Raw genomic sequence first — 14239 nt, 5'->3', positions numbered from 1 at the left:
GATTCGCTGATGATATTGCCTTGCTTAGTAACTCAGGAGACCAATTGCAATGCATGCTCACTGACCTGGAGAGGCAAAGCAGAAGGGTGGGTCTGAAAATTAATCTGCAGAAAACTAAAGTACTGTTTAACAGTCTCGGAAGAGAACAGCAGTTTACGATAGGTAGCGAAACACTGGAAGTGGTAAGGGAATACATCTACTTAGGGCAGGTAGTGACCACGGATCCGGATCATGAGACTGAAATAACCAGAAGAATAAGAATGGGTTGGGGTGCGTTTGGCAGGCATTCTCAAATCATGAACAGTAGGTTGCCACTATCCCTCAAAAGGAAAGTGTACAACAGCTGTGTGTTACCAGTACTCACATATGGGGCAGAAACCTGGAGGCTTACGAAAAGGGTTCTGCTGAAATTGAGGACGACGCAACGAGCTATGGAAAGAAGAATGATGGGTGTAACGCTAAGGGATAAGAAAAGAGCAGATTGGGTGAGGCAACAAACGCGGGTAAACGACATCTTAGTTGAAATCAAGAAAAAGAAATGGGCATGGGCCGGACATGTAATGAGGAGGGAAGATAACCGATGGTCACTAAGAGCTACGGACTGGATTCCAAGGGAAGGGAAGCGTAGCACGGGGCGGCAGAAAGTTAGGTGGGCAGATGACATTAAGACGTTTGCAGGGACAACATGGCCACAATTAGTACATGACCGGGGTAGTTGGAGAAGAATGGGAGAGGCCTTTGCCCTGCAGTGGGCGTAACTTGGCTGATGATGATGATGATGATGATGATGATGATGATGAATATTATCCCAGTTTATATTATTACGTGGTGCATCTCTGGATATTCATGGTGCGTATACGGTGATGGAAAGGCGCGCGGGAAGGGGCCGCCAAGTACCTTCCCACGGCAACTTCCCCGCTCACGGCAGACCAGATCGGCGGTGGCGAGTTCAGTAACAAAGCCTGGTTCGTCGATCTCATCTCGGCCTTCCCGCGACGGAAGTCGCTGACGGCGGCGTATTGTCCTCCTCACACAGTAGACCTAGTGGCGCCTTTCGGCTGGAGAAAGACGGTGGCTTCCTAGAAAATGTCGACGCCGCTGCCGCAGCTGGCCAGCAAAACTTTGCATGTTGGCACCTCGGCAGGCCATCCCTAACACCGATTCCTCCTTTCGTATTTAGTATACATCTATAATATGTGAAAACGTGTAACTGGTGCCGCTTAAAGCGACACTGAAGTGAAAAATTATTTGTTCTGCACCAGTAAATTACCGTTCTGCAACACCAAAAACACTACTCTTACAACGATAAGACGTTTGGAATGCGAGAAAAAGCGCAAGAACGAAATACGGGTGTCGACGCCTCCTTGACTTCCCGCACTTGGGAGCTGTGACGTCTTGGATTTTGATGGCATCTTCTAGGGCCTACTAATTATATATAGCGGTACAGATTGACTACATTGTGTTCTAAAGGAACCAAATATTAAACATGGCAAGTTTCGGGAACCTTTATTCAGCCAACGCGGCCCAAATGCGAAAACATACTTTGGAATCCCTGACGTCACGCTGACCTACCGGCGCTGGGGTTTAGGCGCGAAATTCAAATACTGATACTTGGACCTTCATTTTCTCATCTAATAATCAAACTGTTTTTTGAAATAACTGCCTGCAGGGTTCTCAAACAATGCTCCATTAGTCTAAACTGATTTATTGTTTCGCTTCAGACCTGTGGTATAAAGGGCAGAAGCATCGCCACGAGCATACACGTAGCTCGAAGTGTGCTAGAATGTTGTGATGTATTTGGCGAGCGAATGGCTATGACGCAACTAGATCTCGCTAAAGCCTTCGACCGTGTTTCCCACGATGTTCTGTTCACCATATTAGAGCATTCCAACATAGGTAGCGTAATAACAGACGGTGTCAGGATGGCGTATGCTAACTGCTGAACTCGGGTCATTGTGAACGGGGACCTGACAGACAGCGTGCAAGTGCTGTCTTCTGTCAGGCAGGGATGTCCGCTGACGCCCCTGCTATTCGTGGCTTACCTTGAGCCTTTGTGCAAGGCCATCCAATACAATGAACGGATAACTGGCTTCAGGTTACAGTCAACACAGGTGAAAATATTGGCGTATGCCGATGACATCGCCATATTCTGTTCAAAGTATTTGTGAGGCCGTGGCGGTATTTGAAACCTTCTGCAAGGGCGCCAGGGCGCAAATAAACTGGGAGAAGAGTTATGGGTTTTGGCATGGAGAATGGGAAGAAACGCCAGACTACTTCGCTCGACTTCGGTGGGTAACCACTGCAACAACCTACTTAGGCGTGCCTCTGGACTCTTATCGCGACCGTATACTGGAATGAACAAGTGGCGACAGCACAGGAAAAGGCTAACGCGTGGCAAGGGCGACAGCTGTCAATGTTCTCGCGCGCCACAGTCTGTAACCTATTTCTTACGTCTATGATATGGTATGTCATGAATGTGCTGTGTGCTTTGCCGATCAACCTCCAAAAAATCCACCGTGTCTTCACCGTTTTCATATGGGCATCGACTTGGGAAAGAACCAGCCACACAAACTTGTTCTTGCCAGTAAAGAAAGGGGACCTTGGGCTGGTACATTTATTTGTGCGACAAGTTGTGTCGCGGTTTATGTACCTTTGCGATCAGAATGATGCGTTCCTTCGCACAGTCATGCAAGTGCTTTTATGTCGTCACCTTCCAGGGTTTGTTGTATGCTCGTGTGAAGCAATGCATGGTGCCGTTAACGGTTACCTGCGGGAAGTCGTGCGTGCGTACAGAATGTTACATGGGCGCTTTTCAGTGCAGTATCTCGCCAATATTACTAGGAAAAAACTGTATAAGGACCTAATTGACACTATGCTCCCTGCACCGATTTACCGTATGTCAAACCGTGGAGACCGAGGAAATGTCCTCAAAAGGGTTAAAAGAATGCCAGTACACCCTTCGGTAAAAACATTGTTCTTTAAATTATACACTGACACATTATCAGTTAAAACATGGATGCGTAACAAGGGAATTTTTGTCCCGTGGTCGATTAACTGCTTCTGATGCAAGAAACCTGAAACGATAGAGCATGCGTTTCTAGATTGCTGGGATACCATCTTTTTATGGGATGTGCAACGAAGGACAATTACGAAAGAGTTACCTTTAGATCCACATGGAATAAGATTCTTCCCGGTAGAAACGGAGGCTTTTCCGTATGACGCTATAATGCTCCTGGGCCTCCACTGTTTGTGGAAAGCTAGAACGCAGTTAAACAATGCTGATGTCAATTCGCGACCTCCACGTGATCACTTCATTAAATCTGTAGTACGGTTCAGGGATGTCCATCGGGCACTCCCTGAACAGCCAGCATGGATTGACATGCTACATAAACTTGAAGCATTGAAAAAAATTTTAATATGTCGTGCCAGCAAAATCCTTGTTGACTTGTTTTATCTTTTGTGTATGATTTGTTTATGTCAAATCCGGCAATCAAAAAAATGCGCCGCTGGTGTAGTGGCATCATGCAAGATTCCCATTCCTTCGTCCCGGGTTTGATTCCTGGGGGGCACAATGTTTCCCTTTTTTTTTTCGCGATTCCATTTTTTTGCCCTTCATTGTCCTTTACTATCGACCCTATCCTTATTATGATCAATGCACGGTTGCGCCGCTGGTGTAGTGGTATCATGCAAGATTCCCAGGCGGCGCAACGCTTCCTTTTTTCGCGATTCCATTTTTTTCCTCTTCATCCTCCTTTACTATCGATCCTATCCTTATTATGATCGATGCACGGATGCGCCGCTGGTCACGTCTGCGACGGGCTCCGCTGGAAACAGCGCATCGGCCCTCGGACGAGGATCACACTTACCGTCAACTACTGATTCTGGTAATTATGAAGTCGTTCTCCCTCGTCTACCGACTGGCAACACTGTTCTCAATTCAGCTTTCCTGCATGCTGACCTGGCAGGGCGGCCGTATCGGGCCCCGGACTTTCGCGATGCACTCCTTGCAGTGCTAAATGCAACTGATATCCTCGACGCTAGAGAATACCAGATGAGTCATTTGTGGTTAGTGATATGTGTTAACAGCATCGCGAAACAGAAACTTGTCGACAAAGGCGAGTTGCTGGTGAAGGGCCTCAAGTGCCTTGTCATAGACCCGGAATGCAAAAATATCAAGATGAAGCTTCTTTGGCTTCCCCCACACCTCGAACAGAGACGGATTGTTGAAGCGCTAGAGCCATATGGCACAGTGCTGTCCATCACAAGAGAAATGTGGCAGTGCGAGGGCATGGAGGGCTGGCAAATGACTAATCGAGACGTAAAGTTTACATTGAAAGATGAAGTTTCAACCTGTAATCTGCCACATCTAATGAGCATATACGGCCACCAGTGGCTTATCTTGGTCCCTGGCTGACCACCACTTTACCTCCGGTGCAACAGAGTTGGGCATATCCTGCGACAATGTAGAACACAGCGCTGCAGTAAATGTCACCGCTACGGTCACCCTGCAGATGCATGCATCGGAACCTAGGTTGACAAGCTTCGTGGAAATAGACCAGCTGAGGATGATGCCATCTCCGATCATCAAATGGACGTGAGTGAAGTTGTGGATGCAACTGGTGAAACACTCTCTGCGACTCATCGTCAAGAACAGATTAAGCCGTCATCGGCTGACATAAGCCTCAGCCAGAAGCCTGCGAGCGAGGATGAGACTAGGGCGCCTGACGACGAACCAACTGTGTCATGGGCAGAATCGCCACCAGTTCAAGATCGCCCACCGTCAGTGGAATCTGGATCGATGTGCGAGGCCGCTAAGCAGCGTCCAGCGCCATCTGACAATCCATCCTTCTGGGGAAAGGGGGCTCGCGTTCCCAAAGTGTCAAAGTTGACAAAACCGCTCCGGGGAACACCTACTCCTGAATATGTCCCTTGTGTTAACGTGCACCAAAAGGCCCACAGTGCATCACCTCATCAAGAAGGGAGTGGTGCACCTCTTGAGCAGCGTTTAAATGCTGCATCTACATAGGTAATCATGGCGGGCGCTCTTACCTTCCATTTGGGTACATTAAATGTACGTGGCTTACCAAGTAAGCGATGGCAAGTACAGCTTCTTCATTTGTTACGCAATAGAAAATTAGATATTGCTGCTATCCAAAAAACAAAGATTGAATCCGACGAAAACACAGAAGTATCTCTATCTCCATTCCTATCTGACTATAATGTTTCTGTCGGCCATGCAGCAGGCGTTTCAGCAGGCTGTATGTTATTTGTTAGAAAATATGTACCATGTGATTTGCTACATTTGTTTACCGATAGGGAAGGGCGCCTAATCAGCTGCGATAATTATATCAGTGGTATGAGCTTTAGATTTGTGTGTGTTTATGCCTCGAACAAGTTACGTGAACGCGAGTGTTTCTTTTATCTCTAGAACATCATTTCTGTACTGATCGTGCATTGGTCCTCTTTGGAGACTTTAACTGTGTATGTAACGCGCAAGATAGTACGTCACTGAGGATGAGACATGATCCCAGTAGTGATGCGTTGCAACGCCTGATATGTGATTATCAGCTTGTGGACATTGGGGAAAATGAAAACGCGGGATGTCGATATACGCACTTCCAGGGTACCTCGCATGCAAGGCTTGATCAATTTTGCGTTTCACTTAGAGCGCTAAATCTTATTTATGGTTACACTGTGCTCCCTATATTCTTTAGTGACCATTGTCTAGTTTCAGCACCGTTTGGCAGCCGTCGGTGCCAAAGTCGGCGTATGTGCTGGGAGCTGTGGAATATTAATAACCAATCAGTTTCTGAAAGGGTTTTACTAAGCTTATAGCTCATGTGTCATGCCGCCAGGACTTGCCACTCTTTGCTGCGTGGGAATTATTCAAACAGGAAGCTCAAACGATAGCTATCGAAGAATCATCAATATTGGCCTTTGAAAAAAGAAAGAGTAATTACAAAGCATTTTATAGACTTCTGAGTGAATTGCATGAGCTTTAATGTCTAAAACCGGGCCAATATATTGAGCCCAGAAATATATAGAGGTGTACTAGTGCGTGCGAGAGAGCAGCGTTTCCTGGAAGAACAGCCTTGAAGTAGGGCCCTAGCTGATGAGCGCCGACACGCGCTGTCTAAACAAATACTAGATATAGGGTAGGGTGGAATCATATTGTTAATGAGCCTATTCTAATAACTGAAGCGTTTTTCGAACATTATCAAAAACTATTTCGAGACCATAAGCAATTGGATACAGATGCTGCCAAAAAAATTGTATCGTTGCTGCCCCAGTTAAATCAGGATGATTATGATTATACAAATGAAAACGTTGATATTAATGAGGTAACTGCATGGATCGATTCGTTAGCGAAGGGCAAGACGCGCGGCCCGGATGGCCTTACTGCCGAATTTTATCATTGTTTTCGATCCCTCTTATCGCCACTTTTACTTCGGCTGAGGCCTTGGAAGTAGGGTACCTAACCACTACAATGTACGAAGGGCACACCGTCCTTATAGCCAAAAGTGATGATGAGACTAAATTGCAAAACGTGGACGGATATCGGCGTATCTCCTTATGCAATGTGGATTGTGAAATTGCTGCAAAGGTATTGCCTAACCATTTGCAAGTTGTAAAAAGATATGCGGTCGGTGATCATCAAACATGTGGCATCAGTATGGTCCATTCAGACGAACATTCATGTTGCGAGATCGGTGCTAGAGTGTGTAGCTGAGGGGATTAAACAGGTGGCAATGGTACAGCTAGATCTGGCTTTAGTAAGATCTTGATGAGGGCTAGTTGGTCCATACTTAGAACTGAGGTTAAACAGCGCGAAAAAGACGAGGAGCCAAGGAAACAAGCGCTTGTCTGTGGTGTTTGTTTCCTTGGGTCCTCGTCTTTTTCGCGCTGTTTAACCTCAGTTCTAAGATCTGGCTAAGGCGTTCGACAGGGTGAATCACTCATTCCTGTTTACTGTACTAGAGCATATAAATATCGGATCCCTGCTCGTTAGAGGTGTCAGGATATGTTATGCTAATGGCTCAACGAGGCTGATAGTGAATGGCTCTCTCTCCGATCGGATTAGGCTTGTATCATCAGTACGACAAGGATACCCTTTGTCACCGCTTCTGTTCTACTTGTATTTAGAGCCACTTTGTATGAGGATTCCTAAAGAAAGAAATTTCCAAGTGTTTAAATTACTGACTAATGAGGTTGGGGTTTTTGCGTATGCAGACGACGTGGCCTTTTTTGTACCGATAAAAAGAGTGTAAAGACTGCTCTTGCAATTACAGAAGAATTTTCTGCGGCTTCTGGTGCAAGCGTTAACGTTGACAAAAGTTCAGTTTTTTTTTTGGATTATGGGCACAATGCCATCACATTACGCAGGCATTCAATGGAAAAAAATCTACGTTGTTTAGGTGTGCCTCTTTCACAGTATAGAAATAGCAACGCTCATTGTTCGGAAGAAGTTGGCTAAATTCAACGTAAAGCGAATTCATGGCGAGGGCGGAATTTGTCAATGTTCATTCGGGTTAAAGTGTGCAGCAAGTTCTCAGCTTCCCGTCTTATGTATGCGCTGTGAGTACTGCACTGCTCATGATTTCGCCTTCAGGTACTGCATCGCGTATTTGCAACATTTATTTGGAGTTCGAGTAGTGAATCTATGCGGCGCAAAAATCTGTTCCTCCCCCTTGAACGTGGTGGTCTTCTATTAGTCCACCTCTTCATAAGGCAAATTGTTTCTCGCCTGTTCTGTTTTCGAGACAGTGACCATCCGTTTTTGCGTGAAATGTTGCAGCTCCGTTTAGTTCATTATGTTCCTAAGGTAGTAGTGCCATCAAATGCCAAAGATGTCACACAGGCTCCTTGGGGATTTCTCAAGGAGGTGTTGACACATTTGATTTCTTGGAAGTTAGATTCAACCTGGAGTACGTGTTCACTGCGAATCGAAAAGCAATTACTGCGGCACTGGTGGACTCTACTGTCCCAGATCCTTTGTATCGTGCACCTTATTTAGGCCGACCTTATCAGGCCGTACTTAAGCGCGTCAGACAAATGTGTGTACCTCCTGGAGTATAAACAGTTTTCTTTAAATTACATTCGGAAACACTCTTTCATAAAACTTGGCTGAATTCGAGGGGTTGCTCTGTGCCGGAGTCAACATACTGTGGACTCTGTCCACGTGCCAAAACCATAGATCACTGTTTCATAGACAGTAGGGATCCTGTATTTTTTCTGGGGACCTTCTCCAACGGACATTTAGAAAGGACATTGACATCACTCCGTATTCAATTAGGTTTCTACCGTTTAAGGTTACGGGTGGTCCTCCCTATGACATGTTCATAGTACTTGGTTCATACAACCTATGGAGATGTTGACTGTGTGATCGCTATTCCAAAAGCCCGCAATCTACAAATCCTTCTTTCGCGAAAGTGCTCCTTATGTAAGAAGTGTGTACGCTGCGCAGGAACCTCCGCCAGATCGGATGCACTCGTTGGATGCATGTGTGTGTTTGCCTGAGCTTTAATTGTGTAATTGTGCCACTTTTTAATATACCTTCAGATTTGTTTTCCATGTAATACAGAAAAAAAAAGGTGTGCCGCTGGTGTAGTGGTATCATGCAAGATTCCCATTCTTGCGTCCCGGGTTCGGTCACCGGGCGGCGCAATGTTTCCTTTTTTATTCGCGATTCCATTCTTTTGCTTTTCATTCTCCTTTACTATCGGCGCTATCCTTATCATGAGCGATGCACTGATGCGCCGCTGCCGAAAGCCCGCGATCTACAAAATCCTTCTTTCGCGAAAGTGCTGCTTATGCAAGAAGTGTGTACGCGGCGCAGGAACCTCCGCCAGATTGGATGCATGTGTTTGTTTGCCTGTGTTTTAAGTGTGTAACTGTGTCAATTTTGTAATTTACCTTCAGTTTTGTTTTCCATGTAATAAATAAAAGGATATGATGCGCCGCTGGTGTCATTTCACTTCCGGCCACCGCCGTGAAAGGTCGAGGAAGGTTTCGCTCCTCTAGGGCGGTGCCAGCGGCTATGTCTAGCCGTGGAAATCGGAATGCAGCCAGGGCCAACCAGGATTATGAAATTATTTTCCCCGCTCTACCAACCGGTGGTATAGTTTTAAACACTGTATTTTTCATGGGGATGTTCGTGGAAGACCCTACCGTGTAGAAGATATTCGTGATGCACTTGGTGCTTTCACAATGCTCCCTGATGTTGAAGCGTTAGGGGCATACCAAATGAACCGCGTGTGGGCGGTGACGCTGAAGACTACGGAGGCTGAGAATAGGTTGCTGTCTGCAACTGAAGTGACCGTGAAGGAGCGCCGTTGTCTCGTCGTAGATCCAAACAACCAAGATGTTCGACTAAAGCTGCATTGGGTCCTTCATTATGTGGACGAAGAAGACATACGGACCGCGTTTGCACCCTACGGGAAAGTCACCGAAGTCGCAAGAGAGCGATGGCGAACGGAAGGGTTATCGGACAAAGGCTCCACAACGCGTATTATCAGTCTTCAGCTCAAGGCAGGCTACACGAAGGAAGACATCCCACATCAACTACGATTAGCAGGTGATCTGACGTTAGTCGTAATGGCTGAAAGAGCTCCACTCTGCCTACGGTGTAAAGGGACTTGACACATACGACAAGAATGCCGTGTTCCTCGATGCGCACTGTGCAGACGTTTTGGCCACGCTGAGGAAGAGTGCGTGAAGACTTATGCGAAGGTTACAGGCCGATCTGCGTGGGACGACAGCGCAGAGCTACAAATGGATGAATCGGAAGCTGAGGATGTTTCCACCAGCAAGACCACAGAACCCGAACACGAGTAAACGCCTCCTTCGTCGCATTCGCGCAACGTAAACAAAGAGAAAGAGGATAACGGTGAGCAAGTTGTACAACCTGCGCTGCCTCCTACGACGAAAAGCAGTGCGTCCAACAGTTCAAGGAAAAAACCCATCAAGAGCCACTCAACGCCTCTGGAGAAATCCGAAGATGTCGACATGAAGGATTTGAAGACCGGTGCAGCGAAGAGAACACGCGAGGAAACAGCAGCAGCGAACGCGGCCTCAAACGAGCCCACTGCCGGCGAACCACCCCCTAAAGCGGCCCAAGGGCGCCGCACGAGCTTCAAGCCAAAGCCCAACGTACCACTGGACCGTCATATTCCGGGGGGCACGAAGTCCCCTGGTTCAGTGAAGCCCGGGTCAGCCTCCTGGTTCCGACGCTACACATGCTAAAAGTGGGCGAGGACAAGCTAAGGGGCTGGAACCTCAGTTCCTTCTTTCTGAGGCACTCAAGGTGTGTTTGCCCGTGGCAACTGAAGATAGAAAAGCTTCCAGTCAAAATTTTTAGCCTCTCACAGAACAAGGTGAGCACCATGCAACCTGTTTGATCATTCTCATAAATGGCAGTAAAACTTGACGCGCCGCTTAGCATAGGCACGTTAAACGTGCGGGGCCTTTGTGTAAGGCGTCGACAGTACCAAGTAAGCCGTCTTTCACTGGAAAATGACCTTGACATTGTAGCAATTCAAGAAACCAAAGTCGAAAGCCAAGATCAAACAGATCGCATGGTAGAACCTTTTACTCGACGCTACTATGTATGTGTGTGCCACGCAGTAGGCTCGTCCGTAGGCTGTGCCTTGTTACAACGCAGCTCCCTGGGAATCGTAGTAGAGACCGTGACTATGTGTAAAACTGGGCGGTTAATTGTGTGTGATTTTCTTTTCTCTGCTTTGAAGTGGCAGGCAATATGTTTGCACGCGCCTAACAGAGAAACTGAGCGCTCAGCTTTTTTTGAAAGCGTTGAATCCTTTTTCAATTCTGAAAGAATGATTCTAATGCTTGGCGATTTTAACTGTGTGTGTGTTTCTGCCGATAGAATAAAGAATGAACCGGCACGCGATAATAGTACCATGAAATTAAGCGCGATAGTTCAGGATCACTGCCTAGAAGATATTGATCATATTGAAGCTGGCGGAAAACGGCCACAGTTCACCCACTTCCAACGCACAAACCATGCACGCTTTGACAGATTATACGTATCTGCAAATATAGTGCCGCTGTGCGAAGCTTACAACGTAAAACATGTTTCATTCAGTGATCACAGTTTGGTTATGGTTTCCCTAGGAGCAAAGAACAAAGGGTCGTCATTCAGTTGGACACTTTGGAAGTTTAATGATAAGCTTCTGAGCAATGATAACTTTGTGAGCAAAGCAAAAGAATGCATAGAAAGACTACTGTTCAAACGGATAGTTTCATCACTGAATGGGAGCTGTTCAAACAAGAGATTAAGATCATTGCAATCGAGAGGGCATGTGCACTACGCCGCAGTGAAAGAAACGAAGAAAATGTGCTCCGTAGTCAATTAGACTATTTGCTGAACGGAGAAAGCATATAACCAGGGGCATTAAATAATGAAATAAAGATGTCAAAAACAAACTGGAATCAATAGATGTCCAAAGATATAAGGGAGCCATTCTTCGCGCTCGTGGTGGAAGACTGTGGTTGGGAGAAACGCCTACCAAGCGCTCACTAGCGGATGAGAAAAGTTATGCCGTCAAAAATGAAATAAAAGAAATACAGTACGAGGGCATTATTACAAAAGACAAACGGATAATTGAACTTGCTTTTGTAGAGTACTTTAAAAATCTGTTAGGTCATAAAATTGATATTGCAACCGGCTTTGAAAATGAGTACCTTCACTTAATGCCAAGGTTAGACGATGACGTGAAGACCCGCCTTGAAGCAGATATTACCGTACGCGAATTTGAAGATGCAATTGATGAGTTATCCGTAGGCAAATCTCCAGGCCCGGATGGCTTAACCAGTTGCTTTTACAAAGCTTTGAAAATGGATCTGGCAAAAGCCCTGCATCATGTAATAACCGAAGCATATAATGAAAATGCAGTGCCCCTATCTTTCAACTGTTCTCACGTTTTATTAATACCCAAGACAGATGACACAGTTAAACTTCTATCGGTCTCGTCCTATCGACTGATAAGCTTACGCAATGTAGATTACCAAATATATATGAAAGTACTGGCAAAAAGATTACAGACCGTGATCACAGTTTTGGTAGGACCCCACCAGACATGTGGGATCAGGGGACGCTCGATATTTACTAACATTCATGTTACCAGAAGTATACTTGAATACTGCGATGACTTTTCAAAACGGGTAGCAATGTTACAGCTTGATCTAGAAAAAGCTTTCGATCGCGTATCACATCAAATTCTCTTTAGTCTTTTGGAATATATTAATGTTGGGTTTGTTATTGCGACTGGTGTGAAAATGTGTTACACTCACAGTTCAGCTAGCATAATTGTAAACAAAAGTATCGGCGAAAGTTTCAAAGTTCAGTGTAGTATTAGGCAAGGGTGTCCATTATCATCATTATTGTTTGCAATTTTTCTCGAACCTTTCTGCTTAAAAATTCTTAATAATGACACAATACATGATTTCAAATTACTCGCAAGTGAAGTTTAAATACTGTGTTATGCTGACGACATAGCAGTTTTCTGTGGCGATAAGGAAAGCGTTAAGGAGACCGTTAAAGAAGCAGAACTTTTTTGCTCGCTCACGGGCAGCATGATAAATTGGAACAAATGTTTAGGCTTCTGGCATGGGCCGTGGGAAAATACGTCAGATTATTTCGCTAACATGAAATGGACTGTGACACCAGTCAAATATCTCGGAGTGCCCTTAGAACATTATCGCTATACCACGCAATACTGGAACGAGGAAACCAAACGTGTTAGGGAACAAACAGATAAATGGGGCGGGCGAGATTTTTCGTTTTCGCGCGCGCTACAGTTTGCAACGTGTTTTTAGTCGCGAAAGGGTGGTATGTTCTTCAGGTGCTTTGTATGTCTGGTACCAATGTGCAGAAGTTGCACAAAGTTTTTGCAGTGTTCGTGTGGCGTTCAACATGGGAAAGATGCAGCAGAACTATTTCGATCGGTCCGTAGCGGCGGACTAAGTTTATGCCATTTATTTCTCAAACAAGTTGTGTCAAAATTTTTTTTTTTGCGCGACCAAAATAACGGATTTCTGCGAACAATTTTACCATTACGAATGAGTGATGTAATTCCTGAATATGTTGTATCAAATGTCACAAAAAAGGGAGTGTTCGCGGTTTTCTTCGTGAGGTCGTTATGTCTTTTCGAGTGCTAAAAGTGAGATTCTCAATGGAGTACCTAAGTAATGTACCTAAAAAGCGTTTATACAGGGATCTGATTGATATGTTGCCAGTGCCCATATATCGTGAACTGTATTGTGTAGGCTCGGAAGGAGACGTGTTGAAACGTGTTAAAAGAATGACAGTCCGCTCCTCAGTTAAGACGTTCTTCTTTCAGCTCCATACCAATACCTTGCCAGTTAAACCATGGTTGCAAGAGAGAGGACTGTTCATACCGTGGTCAGTTAATTGTCTCGTTTGTTCAAAGCCTGAGACTATCGAACACATATTCTTAGACTGCAGGGATGCAATATTCCACTTGGATGTCTTGCAGAGAACGCTGAAAAAAGAGCTCCTTATATCAACCTACGGTATCCGCTTTCTCCCAGTCGAAAGAGAAAACGACGTGCCCTATGACATGATCATGACGCTGAGCCTACACAGAATATGGAAAACACGAATGGCCGTACGAAATGCTGATGTGGACGCCAAACCAGCCGACAAAATTTCATTGAAAGTGTTTCTCAAATAAGAGACGTGTATAAATCTCAGGCGGAACCACCAGACTGGTTACCTGTACTGGATACACTGGTGACCTTAAAGCGTTTTTGACACGAGTATTTCGAGAAGTATATGTAATGACTACGTAACACTTTGTTTTGTTCTTACCTTAGTATAGTCAATGTCCTGTATCTGTGATTATCCGGCAATAAAGAAAAAAAAAAGCGCCGCTGGTGTAGTGGTATCATGCAAGATTCCCATTCTTGCGTCCCGGGTTCGATTCCCGGGCGGCGTAATGTTTCCTTTTTTATTCGCGATTCCATTTTGCTTTTCATTCTCCTTTACTATAGATGCTATCCTTATCATGAGCGATGCACGGATCCGCCGCTGCCGAAAGCCCGCGATCTACAATATCCTTCTATCGCGAAAGTGCTGCTAATGCAAGAAGCCTGTGCGCTGCGCAGGAACCTCCGCCAGATTGGATGCACTCGTTGGGTGCATGTACGTGTTTGCCTAAGTTTTAAGTGTGTAATTGTGTCCACTTTGTAATATACC

General features: G+C 45.5%; 1 protein-coding gene and 1 non-coding gene across 2 annotated transcripts in view; one reads left to right on the top strand and one right to left on the bottom strand.

The window, feature by feature from the left end:
* Positions 1 to 14239, bottom strand: part of LOC126548087 (peroxiredoxin-6-like) — a 150255-nt gene that overhangs the window by 111073 nt on the left and 24943 nt on the right. The window lies entirely within an intron of this gene.
* Positions 13909 to 13979, top strand: TRNAG-CCC (transfer RNA glycine (anticodon CCC)). The gene has a single exon. It is a non-coding gene; the product is annotated as a tRNA-Gly (tRNA).

Source organism: Dermacentor andersoni, chromosome 1, assembly GCF_023375885.2.
Source record: "Dermacentor andersoni chromosome 1, qqDerAnde1_hic_scaffold, whole genome shotgun sequence".
Taxonomy (NCBI): Eukaryota; Metazoa; Arthropoda; class Arachnida; order Ixodida; family Ixodidae; genus Dermacentor; species Dermacentor andersoni.
The sequence above is the reverse complement of the archived record's forward strand: the minus strand, read 5'-3'. Positions and strand labels throughout refer to the sequence as shown.